At 47.1% G+C, this 13,198-nt stretch overlaps 1 protein-coding gene across 25 annotated transcripts in view; it reads left to right on the top strand.

Annotated features, from left to right (window-relative positions):
- Phactr1 (phosphatase and actin regulator 1) overlaps positions 1–13,198 on the top strand; it is a 477,602-nt gene that overhangs the window by 448,561 nt on the left and 15,843 nt on the right.

Here is a 13,198-nt window from a genome sequence, read left to right as displayed (position 1 = left end):
CTAAAATTGGGGATCCAAGGATCAGAAGAGCAGAGGGTAATCAGACTTTCTGGGCCGCCATTGTAGAAAACAGCAGCAGAACTATGGATTCCCAAACCCTGACAACCGCCGAGGTCTGTGCTGGCCGGCCTGGCCGTGTTGGCTTCTCGGCCTCATATCCAAAGAACCTAAGACAATGGGCCACATGGTTGTGCATCAGTGACAAGGTGACCTCTACAGGAGCGAAGCAGTAGCACGGAGTAGGAAAGGATGCCCTGTCAAGAGGACAGCGGCCACAGGAGAGAGGGAACTCAAGGGCCCCAGGTCACAGCCTGGGTCACAGCCTGTGTTCACTTCTTATCGGGTCTAACCGAAAGAGAAGCTTGTAAGGGGCAAAGTTGGAGGGGATCTCCATTCTGATTGATACCTTAGGTCGTATATTCATTTTCCTACTGCTCGTGTGCTTCCCATAATGCATCTGGCTTTAATCATCTGCATGTTCGGTTATGGATAAGCATAGAACGGTAACTAGGCCTGGCATTGCTGTTTGACCATGGAGGCCACTGTCTCCCCCCTCACGTGGTGTTCTCCTTGTCTCACGGGCAAGCATCTTCGTCAGAAAGGAGATTCTCCACAGTGCTTTCCCGACTCCCAGGGTTTCAACAGGAACAGACGGATCGCTTCCTTCTCAAACTAGAGGTTTGTTTGCAAGAAGACTAATGGCTTAAGTGAGGACAGGCTTACAGATCCTTCCCAACGTACACAGCTCCAGGCAGCTTTTCTCAAACACCGGGGTCTGACAACTAAGAGGAACCTCTTTTGGATTGAGAAGCATGGGCGTTCTGGTTAGTCCTGTGTTCTGTCAGCACCAGGAAAGCAATGGTCTGCTTATCTGTTCCCACATGAAGAAGTAGGCAGGAGTTGGGGGGAGGCGTGTTCATGTGTGAGAGATTAAGAGAGACAGTAAGTTCCAGCCTGGGAAAGACCCACCTTCACCCCCAAAGCCAGGAGGCTAACACATCTGTCACCATTCATTGTCATTGTCTGAATTCCCGTCCATCCAACAGCTCTACCAAAGGAGAACAATCAACAGACACAGCTCCTAAAATAATATTTTGAATAATGTCAACATAAATATTAGGTAAGTGATTAACCCATTGATCCAAATTATGGCTTCCTGGCCCCTTCAGAAACTTCTTAACTCCAAGATGAAAGGCTGAGCTCCTTTTTCTGCCTTACCACTTGGCTCTCTTTCTTGCTTGCTGCTCATGACCTGCCTCCTTACCGTAGAGTTCATGCTGGCTCAGCCTCCATCAGAAGATACAAGCTAGCTCCAAATCCTGTGGTGCTCTCTAAACCGCTCGTCTACCGGTCGAGCTTCCTATGTTTTATGCAAAGAGATTACAGTGCTCTCTACCTGTAGCTGTGTGTGGTTCTCCCGAAAAACCTGTTGAAACGGGGGTTGGGGGGGCCTGATGTAATAGATCTGAGGCCAAGAATTCCCAAGGGTGCCAGTGCTGCCAGCCCCAGGATTACATTTGGGAAGCTTTTTAAAATCTGTCTGTCCCAGCTTGCTTTCTATTTCTGTGGTAAACACAGCGACCAAAAGCAACTCAGGGAAGAAAGGGTTTATTTCATCTTACCATCTTAACAGTCCATCTTGAGGGACGTCAAAGCAGGAACTGAAACAGAAGCCTGGAGGCAGGAGGCGTTTACGCAGAGGCCACGGAGGAATGCTGCCTACTGGCTTATTCCTCATGGCGTTCTCAGCTTTCTTATAATACCCAAGACCACTCGCCCAGAGGTGGCATGCCCCTTCCCCATCCTGGGATAGATCCTTCTATATCAAACGTTAATTTATTCTTTTTTTAAAGGGAAAGTACCTCACAGTCTTTGTTAGTATTTTCTCTAGGCTCCGCCCCATAGTTACCTGGCAATAGCCAGGTGGGCCTGACTCACTGTAAAAGGGGCTGCTGGGCCCCTCCTCTTGCCCTCTTGCCTTCTTTCCCCACTCCCTTTATTAAATTGGTTATTTCTTATTCACATTTCAAATGTTATTCCCTTTCCCAGTTTCCAGACCAATATCCCCCTAACCCCTCCCCTTCCCCTTCTTTATAGGTGTTCCCCTCCCCATCCTCCCCCCATTACCGCCCTCCCCCCCCCAACATTCCCATTCACTGGGAGTTCAGTCTTGGCAGGACCAAGGGCTTCCCCTTCCACTGGTGCTCTTATTAGGCTATTCATTGCTACCTATGAGGTCGGAGCCCAGGTTCAGTCCATGTATAGTCTTTGGGTAGTGGCTTAGTCCCTGGAAGCTCTGGTTGCTTGGCATTGTTGTTCATATGGGGTCTCAAGCCCCTTCAAGCTCTTTCAGTCCTTTCTCTGATTCCTTCAACGGGGGTCCTGTTCTCAGTTCAGTGGTTTGCTGCTGGCATTCGCCTATGTATTTGCCATATTCTGGCTGTGTCTCTCAGGAGAGATCTACATCCTGTTCCTGTCAGCCTGCACTTCTTTGCTTCATCCATCTTTAGTTTGGTGGCTGTATATGTATGAGCCACATGTGGGTCAGACTCTGAATGACCGTTCCTTTAGTCTCTGTTCTAAACTTTGCCTCCCTATTCCCTGCCAAGGGTATTCTTGTTCCCCTTTTAAAGAAGGAGTGAAGCTTCCGCATTTTGGTCATCCTTCTTGAGTTTCATGTGGTCTGTGCATCTTGGGTAATTTGAGCATTTGGGCTCTCTTGCCTTCTTGCTCTAGCTCTGTCTCGTCCCACTGCTCCTCTCCCCTCATTCTCCTCCACTCTCTCTCCTCTCTCCTCATGGCAGGCCTGAGGTCTCGTTCTCTCTCTTTCTCTCTCTCTCTCTCTCTCTCTCTCTCTCTCTCTCTCTCTCTCTCACTACTACCCTCTCACCTCCCTTCCCCATGCCCTGAATAAACTCTGTTTTATACTATAGTCATGTAGCTGGTCCCTCAGGGGGAAGGGATACCTCAGCCTGCAGAGGCACCCCCTTACCCCACATCTGACTACACATCCACCAAACATATTCCTTCTTTATTTTTATAAAACACAACAGACTTGCCTGCAGGCAATTGAATGGAGGCCATCTCGTAGTTAAGATTCCCTCTTCCAGATGTCAAGTAGACAAAAATAAATTCCATCCATCACACTGCACGACCGTTGAATTGGGGTGCAGCTTAATGGTAGCATGTGTGCCAGCATGCACAAGACCCTCTGCTCCATCCTTAACATCATATACACACAGAAATATAGACATCTGTGCCTGCCTTCTACCCTTGGCCTTCACCTTGACTGACTGCACTAAGAACAGCTTTGTCAGTCCAGATGTGGCGGTGCATAGTCTTAATTCAAGCACTCAGGAGGCAGAGGTAGCTGAATTTCTGCAAGTTCAAGGCTACCATGATCTACAAAGCAAGTTCCAGGACAACCAGGGCTACATAAAGAGACCCTGCCTCAAAAACAAAACAAAAGCCTTGCTTAAATCAGTGTGTTCTGTGTGTAACCGTATTAACTCACTAAGTTTCTGTTTTAACAACTCAAATGCTCCTTCAGAGAGACGCCCACCTACCTGTTTATGAGCTACTCGGTCCAATGGCCCTAAGAACTCTGGAAGTGTCCACTATGCAGGCTGTCAAAATTTTCTGTTCTGTTTTTTTTTTCCATGCGTTGATGCCTAGCTATATAATTATTCCAGAACAAATTTCCATTCAACACCAATGGCGTTTATACAATGTTTCTCCTGGTTACTGTCTCAGAGTGCATTATAGAACTTCAGGCTGAGGTCCCCTCCCCCCCGGGTCATGGCTCCCAGAGCAGCCAGCCAAAAATACTCTCTTAACTGTAACCTATTTAATCTCTTTAAGTGAGGGGCCTTTTCCTACTTACCAAAAATATTTCATGCTTTATTGTTGCTAGTTAAAAGCATCTTTCATAGGCCATTCCCAAGACCCTTCACAGCAGGTAGACTCCACCTTGCTATACCAGTGCCTCAGGGAGACACTCCCATGTGGAAGGTAGTCAAGGACGCACGTGACTGGCTTGTGTCCCAGCTGATGGCTATGAGTGGTGGGAGCAGGTGAGGAAGCCTGGTGCCTGTCCATCTTCACAGCAGCCCTCCCTCTCACTGGCAACCAGGCTAATAGGTCTTAGCTTGAGAGAATGGCAGTGTGAGAGAAAACTGAAAATGACAGGATGGGGTGTCAGGGGCAAGGATAGTAAATTACGGTGCTAAGCCAGGGAGGTGGCCCAACATGTAGTAAGTGCATCAGCTGTGTGAGCCTGACACATTGGGCCATCTTCAATGACTCCAGTGACTTCAATCCCTTGGGGGAAGGAGAGAGCAGAGGCCTGAAGGCGGTCCTCTCACCTACCCTCATGTGCACGGCATACCCATGCACTTGTACGCACATATCACACACACACACACACACACACACACACACACACACACACACACACACACAGAGTGATAATTAAAGTTAGAGATTCTATTCTACCTTGTCTGCTGAGAGAAGAGGCAAAGAGGAATACTTCTGAGGTAAAAATAAAAACTATCATTTCACCTTCCCAGAGTAACCCTTCTGCACCCTGAAGCCTTCCCTACAAACCCGGAGTTCATGATCAGCCCTGTAACCGAAACCCCCAGAACTTAGATGCTTATGACTTATATCATCTTTAAAAGTCTGCCGAGCCCTACTGTATGCCAGAGACTATACCCAATGCTGTGAACACATAAATGTCTTTTGTGTCACTGAGGAGTTCGTCATGCAGACATACTCCTGTAAACCCTCTGCAGGACAGATAAGGTGCAACAGCACAGCAGAGAAACTACGTCCTACTCAGTGGGTCAGAGACATCTCAGGCTTCCTAAACCTTGGATTTGTGACCAGGTTACCTCACAGTAGACGTGGAAAGGAAAAAGCCGGGGTATTGGGGCCACAGTACACTGAGGTTGCAGGGCATGGCTGGAATGAGTTTGCTTTTAATTATTAAGCAGTATCAGTCCATGGCAGGCTGTTTGCAGAGGAAGGAGACACTGAAGCCTCTCTCCCCTAGCTCCTCCTCTGCCCATTCTCAGCCCCAAACCCGAGGACATCTGATCAAAACTGGCAAGATGCTTGGCTCCATTGCAGAGATGGACAGATTAAGGCCTAGAGAGGAAGAGCAGTTTATCCAGGCTCTGTCCATGATAAGTAGGAAACCCAAGCAGCTCACAGGTGTGCACAGCTCTGCCCTTGAAGGCGAAGGTGCCATCTTGTCTGCAAGAAGAGCAGGAATGCTTCATTGGAAGAGGAAGACTGGAGTCTCCTGGAGACTGGGGGAGGAGAGTAGCTGCACAGCAGCCTCTCTGGTCAGAGGTGTTGCCAAAGGGCCCGGGATGAAGCAGTAAAGTCAGCAGTGAATCACTATGAGCTGATTCAATAGATTGGGACCTTTCAAGGGTTTTCCGTCCTGATGCCTTTTTACCCAAAAAAATTTGTATGCAACCCCAGGTATATTGGTATATGAAATCAGTTCCCAAAGAATTTATTGGTAATCATAAGGAAGTGTATTTCAAAACAATCCTTCAGCATGCATGTAATTTACCACTTATTTAAAGGGAAGCAAATTTGCGTACTAATGAGATGGGCGTGCTTGTCTGTCTGATAGAATAAAATCCAGGGATGTAGTGACTTGATGTTTACATGCTAAGGAGTGGTGATGGGAAGATATTGAAAGCTTTATTCTCTGCAAGGAAGCACGATGTTTCTATAAGGGCAGCTTCACATGTATTATAAAAAAAAAAAAAGACACCGCCCCTCAGAGTGTGCCTTAGGGCCGAATCTAAGCTAAAGTGTTCGGGGCAGAGGCTGTTAGTGTTGAGAGGTGTGGCAAGGTGAACATGTGACATGTGTAGAGTGTGTGTTCAGAGCCAGCGTTGCAAGGCTGATGCAGGATCAACAGGTTGGACAGTGCCAGAGACGCATCAAGGGTGTTCATTACACATTTGACCTATTTTTGCTTGTTTGTTTGTTTGTTTGTTTTTCTTGAGATACAGGGATTTCTCTGTGTAGCCCTGGCTATCCTGGACCAGGCTGGCCTTAAACTCAAGAGACTTACCTGCCTCTGGGATTAAAGATGCACTCCACCACCACCTGGCTACACATTTGATTTCCAATGGATTTCTGATCGATGTGTTTTCAGAAACCTTTTACCCTGACCACATTCTTAAGACCCCTGCACTCAGTTAAGATCTGCAACAGAGCAGGGTTTCTCAGCCATGGGACTGCCATGCTTTGGACCGGGTAACTTTGTGGGTAGGCTTACTGGTTATTGTGGGATAAACGTAATGCTTGTGAGATAAAGATTTACAGCAGTTTGCCCTTCTCCTACTAGATACCAAGGGTCGCTGCCCATCACGGCAACCAGAAATAACTTCTGGGAATGTGGCCTAGGAGACAAAATCACCCCTGATTGAGAACCGGCGCGGCAGAGGGGTAGGGACTGAAACTGGGCCGTTGATGGGTTGTAGTGGCCTCAGATGGGGTGCACCCTTTCAGGAGGCCCCAGGCAGCCAACAGCAGGCAGGTAGTGGGAGCTGGAGGCGGGGAGTGAGGACAACTTCTGTGATGGTTGTCTTGCTCTGTTTCATTTCTGAAGAAGAGCGTATCCGTCCATCTTCCAGAAAGAACTAGAAAAGAGGGAAGGCTCATGATCTGGTCAGGGAGCAGCAGCTGTCTATCCCACAAGCATTAGGTGTCTGTAGTTAGGGACATGGGGCTTCACAAATGCCATGGGGAATAAATGCCAAGTTGCTTATTTTAAAATGAGGGGCTGGAGGGCAAGCAAATGACTCGGTAAGTGGGAGCTGGCAGCTCTTGCCGAGAACCTGGGTTTAGTTCCCAGTGCCCATATGGTGCCTCATTAGCACCTATGAACTCCAGTCCAGAGGTTCTGGTGCCCTCTTCTGGCCTCCATGAGTACCGTACATGGCCCACACACTTCCAGACAAAGCACTCATACTCATAGAAACGTAAGTTAAATGCGTAAATAATACGATAAGGAACTAGAGGAGTGGCTCAGTGGCCCAGCACATACTTAACGTGCACAAGATTTGATCCCTGGCACCGTATGCATGAGTGCATGCACACACCTATCCACACCAGTGTATCTTGAGTTCCAAGAGGAAGCAAAGCATCAAATTGTGACGCACAGGGCTCTTCTAGGTCGAGGCGAGGGCATGGCAGATGCCCCGCTGGAGAAGCTCATCGCCTCTGTCTAGGAGGCCAGGCATGGTAGTGAATCCAGCCCCTGGCACACAGAGATTAGACTCTGGGGGCCAGAGGATAAGGCAGGCAATAGCAGGAAGCCATCGCAAGCATCAAGTGCAGAATGTGAGAGAGCCATTTTAGCCAGAAGGCTAGCGGACATGAGGAACCGCTTTACCTCAGGGATCGTTGTTAATTACACAGACAAGGAGAAAAGGAGAGAAGGTTGTGAGAAAGGGAATTCTGAAAAGAGCCGAGAGGGTGGTTATACGAAAGGATGAAAGTATGGGAAGGGGGGATTTTCGGCCAGTGGCCAGATCATGAAACTCTTACAGAACCTCAACCCAACTAACTCTGTCCTGTGGGTGATGGGGAAGCAGGCGTAGCAATCAAGCGGGGAATGATGTCATCAGATTTGCTTCCTCACGTTACATCTGGGCTAAGGGAGATGGGGACAGTGGCCTGGCAAGAGGAGAGATGCTGGTGGCCTGCCTTCCCACAGTGATCAGAAGAAAGACAAAGGGTGGAGGATCGGTGTTTGACTAGCTATGGTTTGCATCTGGGTGTTCATTCCCGCCAAAACTCAGGCCAAAACTGGATCTCTAAAGCCATATGCTAGAGGCCTTTGCAGATGGCGCCCTTGGCAGTAACTAAGACTAGATAAGGCCGTCAGAGTGAGCCTACCATGACGTAAGTGGCTCCATAGGAGCCTGAGGTTAGCACGTTTCCCTGTCCGGCCACATGATGCTTGCACGTATGCCATGATCCAACAGGAAGACCCTCACCAGAGGCTGCTGATGCAATGCCTCAGGACCGTGGGCTAAGTAAGCATCTGTAGAATTTACCCAGCTTGAGATCCTAGTCCTGACAGCAGGAAGCAAGGTGGCCTTTGCAAGTGAAACTCATTGAAGGGGTCCTGGGTAGGATGCTCCCTGGGAATGGGATAGAAGACTATTTGGAGAGCAGTTTATCCAGAGAAGGTAGAGGTGAATTATTCCCTACGGGTCCTTCAAATGTAGTGAGCTACTGAGTACAGGAAGACAGTTGGGAGAGGGCAGGAACTCTGTGACAGGTAGGTTAGAACTCGGGATCCCCAGCGTACTGACAGAAGTTGAAGCCAGGCGTGTTACATGAGACCAAAGAGTGGGTGGCAGCCTCAGGATGGATGGATCTGTGTCAAATCGCTATTAAGAGAGTAATCTGTGTTTGCCATGCTGACATAGAGACCAGAGAGTGGGTGTTGACCGAGACCAGGAAGAACTCAGCCCCTACAGGACCCGTGGAGGAAGGAGATGCAACTCATGCTTCTCCCCAACCCCTCTGTGCTATCTCCATTTGCTTAGCCTCTCACTGCTTTGACTCAACTCCTTCCCCTAGAGGTTGGTTTGTGTGCTAGAAGTTCCATGCGGCCATGTTGGGTGGCAGTGGGACCTTTAAAAGTTGGAGCCTAGCATAAGGTCGTTAGGCCTCAGGCTTAGGGGACTAAAGTTCTCCTGGGACCTAAATCAGGTCCCACGAGATTAAGTTCTTTCAAAAAGAACACTTTCTGCTCCTTAAATTTCTCTAGCTTCCGGATTCCAGATGTGATCTTGTCCACATACATTCCCACCATTCCTATGGAATCATGTGATCTCTGTGCTTTCAGCCTCCAGAGCTAAGTAAGCTCTTTCTCCTTAATAACATACCCAGCCTCCGGTATTTTATTATAGCAGCAGCATTAGGAAATACTGCCACTGCCATCCTAGAAGGGAGGACCTTGCCTCTGTTGTCTCCTGGGCTTCCTCTGTATTTCTTCTTTCCCTCTGACTGAAATGTGATGGCCTCCCTCTAGTGATGGGGTGCAGACACAGCTTCCGTGATCCAGACCTGAGCCTGAGAGTCAGGGCTCTCCCAACAAGAAGCAGCTGTAAATGCTCTTGGAGCCTGAACCCGCAAGGGTTTCTCACCTCTCCAGCGAGAGGCCGTGACTCAGAAAGCTGGTATTCCCTGTCCTTCACTATTTAAAGCCTCTTCCTGTCATCTCTTTCGGCCATTTGGGGTTTTCTTTGGGGAGTGGAAAGGTGGGTTGTCGTTTCCCTGGCGGGTGTCTCTTCCCACCAACTGGAAAAGGTGCATTAAGTTGATTATTTTTCTTCCGGTCCTTCGCTGATAAGACCTTCGGACTGGAGAAAGACAAGGTACAGTTTTCCTTTTTCAAAGAAAACAGGAGGCTCGCTGCTGCTGTCTGATGACATAAAGACATGTAAGCTGGAACCCATGTCAGCTCGTGGTCAAGGTGAATCATTTAGCCGTGGCCCAGGAAGGGAACCTCTGGGTTGTGGAAACAGTTTCTGCAGCTCAGAGTTATTTTCTAAACCAGAGTCACGTGTATGCTGATAGCAAAGTTATTTAAGATCGCTTGAAAGCATCCTAAGCATTTAATTCTGGGTGATTCATGTCACGAGAGACTTTAGCTTTGATCACTTCCCTTGCCACCTACCGTATAAACATTCAGATATAGGCAGGAAATTTCTTTCTTTTATTTAATGTGAGTCTAAATCAGATACACTTAGTTAAATCTACCAGCAAAGTTAAGGTTAAAGAAAATACAGGGTATTCAGGAAGAGTCTTGGAGCTCTCACCCTGGGGTTTAATAATCCCTTTCAACCACAATTTGACTCTGCATGGCTCCTGTTAACCAAAATCAGCCCTAAACCTTACAGTCAAATGAAGCGTTCTGAGAAGGAAAGATCATATTCACTTAACATGTGTTATAGTACATTGTTACAATTGCTCTATTAGCAATCACTGTTAGTTTCTTAGAGTAGCTAATAAATGCATTAAGCTGTATAATAGACAGACATGCACAGGAAAACACAGTATACTCCATGTCCAGACCTTTCCCAGCTTCTGCTATCCACTGGGAGCTTTGGCTATATCTCCTGTGGATATGGAGGGATGGATATATTGGTTACCTGTCTCAGTGCTCTTATTTGGGCTCAGTTTGAGGTACAGTCTGTCTGTCATGTCAGGAAATTAATCCATGGTAATAAGAGTCTGGGGGAGCTGGTTACATTGCATCTGCATCAGGAAGTAGAGAGAAACTTTTAGCTCAGTTCACTTTCCTCCATTTTTATTCAGTCCAAGACCCCAGCCCAAGGAGTAGTACCACCCACAGCTAAGGTGGATCTTCCTACTTCAATTAACCTAATTAGCTAATCCCTCACAGGCATACCCAGAGGCTAATCTAATCTAGATAACCCTTCACCAGCAAGTCTCCTAGGTGATTCTAGTTCCTGGTAAATAGACAGTCAGTATTCACCATCTCAGCTCTATACACAATGTGCACTTCTAAGAAACTGTCTTGACAAGAGTGAGTTCTGCAAGGGAGGCTGTGTTGTTGTTGGAACCAGGAAATAGAGCCAGAGAACTGAGGGAAAAAGTGCTGTTCCCATTCCTACCCCATCATGTTGCTCAATGTGTGCCCCATATCTCAGAGGTATTGGAATAATTCTATCAGAAGCCAGAGTGATTCTCTTCAGGGGCCTCCACCCCATGAAGCTGGTTCTTGAATATATAGGAAAGAATTTCGAGATGACCCAAAGTACAGGGAAGTCAGCGTGTTTATTAAGTAGAAAATTAGATGTTAGATTTAAATGCACGTGTGTGTGTGTGTGTGTGTGTGTGTGTGTGTGTGTGTGTGTGTGTGTGTATCTATGTGTCTTTGTGAGACTGGGTGTGTCTGTGTGTTTGGGTGTGTCTATGTGTGTGTTCATGAGTCTGGGTTTATGTGTGTGTATGTCTGTGTGTGTGTGTGTGTGTGTGTGTGTGAGAGAGAGAGAGAGAGAGAGAGAGAGAGAGAGAGAGCGAGCGCGCAGAGGAGAGAAATGCAATGAGTGAAAAGAGAAAAAGAAGAGGTGTTTGATCCTGCGGGTTTTCAAAAAGGCTATCATTTACAGCCAGTTAAAAAATGAAACGTAAGTTTAAAAATTAAGCATAAAAATATGAACCGGGTTACATATTTCTCTCTAAGAACTTCCCGTCTGTAACTGAAACTGTAAGGTGCTTTTATGAGGTGCCTTGTTCAGGTTTAGGGGTGAGAGACAAATGCTGACAGACTTTACTAACACAAAAGACGCAAGCATTCTGGCACCAAGCAGCCAAAGTTCATCTACTGTTTTTACCTGTCTTGTTTGAGGTAAGTCTTGAAAAGTTAAACATTGTTTCTATAAGCAGTTCTTTTGTAACATTTTATTTATTTACTGCATGTATTTGATTAGTGTTCTAGAATGGCTTAGAGAACTCAGAAACACCATACTTATACTGACCAGTTGATAATGAGGAAAAAAAATGGGATCTGGGTGCACAGCTAACTGGAGAGATTGGTCAGGAAGGGCTTAGACGCTTCCTCCAGGAGTTCAGCACCCTGGAAGCTCATCAGATCTCATTGTTCAAGTTTCTGTGAGCCTTGACCCTCCAACCACATGGAACTTTCAGGGGCCGGTCCCCTCCAGAGGCTATCTAGGAGACCCACAGGAGCTCATCTCATTAGCATCTCATTAGCATAAAGGCTGATGTCTGAAGAGACTCTTGTGGAATACTGGAAGTCCCTGAGGATTCAGGTACTCCTAGGGTAGGAAAGAGGATCAAAGACCATATCTCTTTGAGAGTATGTTACAGAAATGTTTTACAAAGCAAAAGGAATGATAAATGTGAAAATATTCTTACACACTTTACAACACCTTGGAATACAGTTTCCAACGGTTTCAAGGTGCCATGAGCTTTGCAATAACAAGACTCGAATTTGAGATGGTTATACTTTGAGGCTCCATGGACTTGATAGTTTCACTTTTCAAGCTGGAGAACAATAACATGTTTACCTGGGCACAGCAAAACACTACGGTGAAAACATGGGTGCTGAATTATGAGCATTCGAGGGAATCAAGACAGGGGAAAGATCAAAGGCAAAAGTGAGCGTTGGTTGATGTGCTTTAAACAGATAAGCTTTAGCTAATATGAGAATAGATAGCAAGCTTGTCTGGTCTGATACTGAACACAGTTGGGCAAACAGCTCTCTCTGCTACCTTTGTATGCAGTTGTGATTTTTGCTGTCTCCATAGAAGCCAGGCTTGATTTAATTGACCAAGGCTTGTCACTACTGCCTGGCCAAAGCAACTCCATCTTGAGCCTTATGACGTTCTCACATCCCGGATCTCTCTCTCTAGACTTCGTGCTGTAAACATCTTGCCCACTACAGACCTCAGTTTCGGAAGTTTGGAAAGGGAGTCCAGCTATTTGGTTAAGAACGTGTGCCTTCCCACCCTTTGTGTCCCAGTAGAGGCCTCTGGGGAGCCTAGAATTCCTTCCACTACAGTCATCCCACACACACCTTATCAGTACCTAGTGGGCGAAACCCAGGTGCTGAATAACTGCAGGCTTGTCAGGGACTGTCAGAGGGTTGAAAATTACAAATGTCCCTTTTCCCACCGATATCCACTCTGTGTGGCATCCACCCACCTGCGACTTTATGTAAGTGTCCAAGCACTTGGTTCTCTTCTCTTCTCTTCTCCAAGCACTCTCATTCTCTTGTAACTTCTGGCACTACTTGTCACCTGTATCTGTCCCTGCTTCTCCACATGGCACCACCAGAATTTCCTGCCTCTGCTATGATGCTGCACTCTCTATGACTTAATTATGCGCCCGGTAATAAGGGTCATTTCTGTGCCTCTTCATCTGGCATTCCATGTCTAATAAGGCTCTGGTGGAGATGGGTGGAGACAGGAAGAAGAGTAGCCATTGTTCTCTGCAGACAGACACCCTCTCTTGCATGTCCTCCAGGCCTGTAGCCTCTGTGCTCTGGGTGTGTGCACAAAGGTAGCAAGAAGCAAGCGATATCCTGGAGGCAGAGAGGGAAAGGCAAAAGGCCTCACAGCCCTGCAGTCAATAGGCTACAAGGAAAGAAAGGGACTTCTGT

The sequence above is a fragment of the Rattus norvegicus genome, chromosome 17 (assembly GCF_021556685.1).
Source record: "Rattus norvegicus strain SHRSP/BbbUtx chromosome 17, alternate assembly SHRSP_T2T, whole genome shotgun sequence".
In the NCBI taxonomy this organism is placed as follows: Eukaryota; Metazoa; Chordata; class Mammalia; order Rodentia; family Muridae; genus Rattus; species Rattus norvegicus.
The sequence above is the reverse complement of the archived record's forward strand: the minus strand, read 5'-3'. Positions and strand labels throughout refer to the sequence as shown.